Here is a 3,831-nt window from a genome sequence, read left to right as displayed (position 1 = left end):
GAGAAATATATTTGTAACACATTTCACCAACGAAGCATTCAGAATATACAGAGAAATCAAATCAATTTACAATAATACAAATCAATGTGAAAATATAAATAATGTAGCAGGAAAAAAATGTGCAAATAGTGTGACCAAAAAAAAATTTTTTTAAGGAACAAAACAGAAAATTCACAGAGGAAGGTATGAAAAAACAGGTAACTCGCTGGAAATAAGATACCACATCCATCCAATTGCCAGAAATGAAAAGTGTAACGATACCAAGTAATGTCAGGGAGTAAAATGGTACAACTTTGTTAACAACCAGACAATTGGAAAATGAGCACAGCCCTCTAACTCAGCAATTCCTCTTCTAGTATATCTCCTAGAGAAACTCCTGCATAGGTAGCTAAAGAAACAGGTACAAGAATGGTGTTTGAGGGACTTTCCGGATGGTTCCATGATTAAGAATCCACCTGCCAGTGCAGGGGACACAGGTCTGATCCGTGGTCCAGGAAGATTCCACATGCTTCAGGGCAACTAAACTCAAGTGCCACAACTACTAAGCCTGTGCTCTAGAAGCCACGAGCTGAAACAAAGCCAGAGCACTACAACTAGAGAAACCCAGGGCATAGCAACGAAGAGCCAATGCAGCCAAAAATAAGTAAATACGTTTTTTAAAAATGGTGTTTGCAATATCGTTTGCACTAAGGAAAAGTGGAAATGTCTAACAGCAGGAGAATGGATGAATAAATTGTGATGTAGTGATAATTATATCACTATGTACGATGTACAGAGTATACACAAGGATACTATGCAGAAGTAAAAACAAAAGAGCCAGAGCTACACTTAACAACACACCTACAGCAGTCAGGACCCTGTCAGGAAACAGAAACCATGATAGTTATTACAAGCACAGGAGATTTAATAGAAGAAATGGTTATCCAGATGCTCCCAGGCTCAAAGAGAAAACAAAAAAAACAAACGATAACATAAATCAGATACTAGACACTGTAGGTGCTACACCCGTAGCATTGGGAGAGGCAAAAATGGGGAGGGGTCTTACCAAAGCTGGGAGACTTGGCGAGGGGCCGAGACTGGGGCTGGGGTCGAGGAAGGAAGGCTGCTGCAGCAGGAGAAAGCACCAGAGGGAAGGGCAGAAAGAAAAGAGAAACTATGAGTTCTCTACTCACCTCAACACCTCCTACTGGCAGAACCCAAAAGGAAACCAACTAGCAAAGGAGCTTGAGAAATACAGATTATAGAAGGGTAGGCGCAGGGCTGAGAAACAGTAGGTAAACAGCACAATGGCTAACCTTAAAAACGTAAAGTTGAGCAAAAAAAAGTGTGCCATATAATGTCATTTATACATACAGATTGAAAATAAGAACACTATAGGACTATATTCATGGATAGTCGAAAATACATGTGAGAATGATAATTACCAAATTTAGAATATAGGTTATCCCAAGAGAGAGAAAAGAAGCAGGAAGCAGGACACAGGAAGCATCAACTCTACCTGTAATATTTTACTTCTTAGGAAAAAAATGATCTGAGATGAGGATGTTGATAGAGTTAAATGGTGTATATATGAGTGGGTACCATTAAGGTTAGTCTCTATTTTTTACTGCCTGTTGCAAAATATTTCATATGGATCGCAAGGGGGAAGGGGCAGGGTGGGATAAATTGAAAACTCGAGATGTTGTTTAGTCACTAAGTCACGTCTGACATTTTGCGACCCCATGGACTGTAGCCCGCCAGCCTCCTCTGTCCTTGTGATTTCTCGGGCAAGAATACTGAAGTGGGTTGCTGTTTCCTTCTCCAGGGGATCTTCTCAACCCAGGGATCGAACCCATGTCTCTACATTGGCAGGTGGCTTCTTTATCACTGAGCCACCAGGGTAGCACTATATGTATACTGCTGCTGCTGCTGCTAAGTCGCTTCAGTCGTGCCCGACTCTGTGCGACCCCATAGACGGCAGCCCACCAGGCTCCCCCGTCCCTGGGGTTCTCCAGGCAAGAACACTGGAGTGGGTTGCTATTTCCTTCTCCAATGCATGAAAGTGAAAAGTGAAAGTGAAGTCGCCCAGTCGTGTCCGACTCTTAGCGACCCCATGGACTGCAGCCCACCAGGTTCCTCTGTCCATGGGATTTTCCAGGCAAGAGTACTGGAGTGGGGTGCCACTGCCTTCTCCAGTATGTATACTACTATGTTTAAAATAGATAACTAATGAGAACCTACTATATGGCATAGGGAATTCTACTCAGTGCTCCGTAGTGACCGAAATAGGAAGGAAATCCATAAAAGAGAGGATAGATGTATGTACATGTATGCCTGATTCATTTTGCTGTACAGTAGAAATTGACAAGCAGTGTAAAGAAACTATACTCCAGTTTTTTTAAAAAGGCAGTATTTGTCCTAAGGCATCCCAGGTGTGGTCCCACTTGTAATTCTCTGCAGGCTGGGTCAGCAGCTGGATCAGAGGGACTGACTGGTGGCAGCTGGACCAAGCATGAAGGGCTGAGTGGGCGGGAGGCCATAAGCCATAATCCTCTTTCTGACCTGGTTTTAAGATGCACTGATCCCACAGCCTGCAGTGTAAAAGGCCACCTCATCTTAGCCAAACAGTTGGCTTCTTAGCCAAACAGTTGGCCTTCCTGACTGAGTCTGTATTCACTCAAAACATGCACATGGCACCACTTGCAGTGACAAAAATCTAGGAAGAGCCCGTTTTCAGTTCTGGGAGGATTCAGACTGCAGTTCTCGACAGAATTATCCAAGCCCACAAAGAGATTATTTTCTGGTTATTTTAACCAATATCAGGTAACATAGGTACTTAAGTCTTAGATCATGTTGCACATTGAAAAATAGAAACTGCTTATATTCTTGGACTTAGGAGGTTGCCATGTTGAAGCAGAAAAGACCTTTGTTTTTACATAAAGCCCTTTTAAATGTTAATCTGTCAACAACATCTACCTGATATAAGTATGTGTAATTATGGACCAAGATTTGTGACACTGTACGGAGACAGGGATCAAGACCATCCCCATGGAAAAGAAATGCAAAAAAGCAAATGGCTGTCTGAGGAGGCCTTACAAATAGCTGTGAAAAGAAGAGAAGCAAAAAGCAAAGGAGAAAAGGCATCTGAATGCAGAGTTCCAAAGAATAGCAAGAAGAGATAAGAAAGCCTTCCTCGGCGATCCGTGCAAAGAAACAGAGGAAAACAATAGAATGGGAAAGACTAGAGATCTCTTCAAGAAAATTAGAGATACCACGGGAACATTTCATGCAAAGATGGGCTCGATAAAGGACAGAAATGGTATGGACCTAACAGAGGCAGAAGATATTAAGAAGAGGTGGCAGGAATACACAGAAGAACTGTACAAAAAAGATCTTCACGACCCGGATAATCGTGATGGTGTGATCACTCACCTAGACCCAAACATCGTGGAAAATGTGAAGTCAAGTGGGCCTTAGGAAGCATCACTATGAACAAAGCTAGTGGAGGTGATGGAATTCCAGTTGAGCTGTTTCAAATCCTGAAAGATGATGCTGTGAAAGTGCTACACTCAATATGCCAGCAAATTTGGAAAACTCAGCAGTGGCCACAGGACTGGAAAAGGTCAGTTTTCATTCCAATCCCAAAGAAAGGCAATGCCAAAGAATGCTCAAACTACCGCACAATTGCACTCATCTCACACGCTAGTAAAGTAATGTTCAAAATTCTCCAAGCCAGGCTTCAGCAACGTGAACCATGAACTTCCAAATGTTCAAGCTGGTTTTAGCAAAGGCAGAGGAACCAGAGATCAAATTGCCAACATCTGGTGGATCATCGAAAAAGCAAGAGAGTTC

The 3,831-nt window shown here is 42.5% G+C and overlaps 1 long non-coding RNA gene across 1 annotated transcript; it reads left to right on the top strand.

The window, feature by feature from the left end:
• LOC120880195 lies at nucleotides 1–3,041 on the top strand. Its single transcript, XR_005724974.1, has 3 exons — nucleotides 1–13; nucleotides 1,245–1,248; nucleotides 2,966–3,041. It is a non-coding gene; the product is annotated as an uncharacterized LOC120880195 (long non-coding RNA).
• The last annotated feature ends 790 nt before the right edge of the window (nucleotides 3,042–3,831 follow it).

Source organism: Oryx dammah, unplaced genomic scaffold, assembly GCF_014754425.2.
Source record: "Oryx dammah isolate SB20612 unplaced genomic scaffold, SCBI_Odam_1.1 HiC_scaffold_21, whole genome shotgun sequence".
NCBI lineage: Eukaryota > Metazoa > Chordata > Mammalia > Artiodactyla > Bovidae > Oryx > Oryx dammah.
Note: the sequence above shows the minus strand (reverse complement) of the source record. Positions and strands in the feature narration are given on the sequence as shown.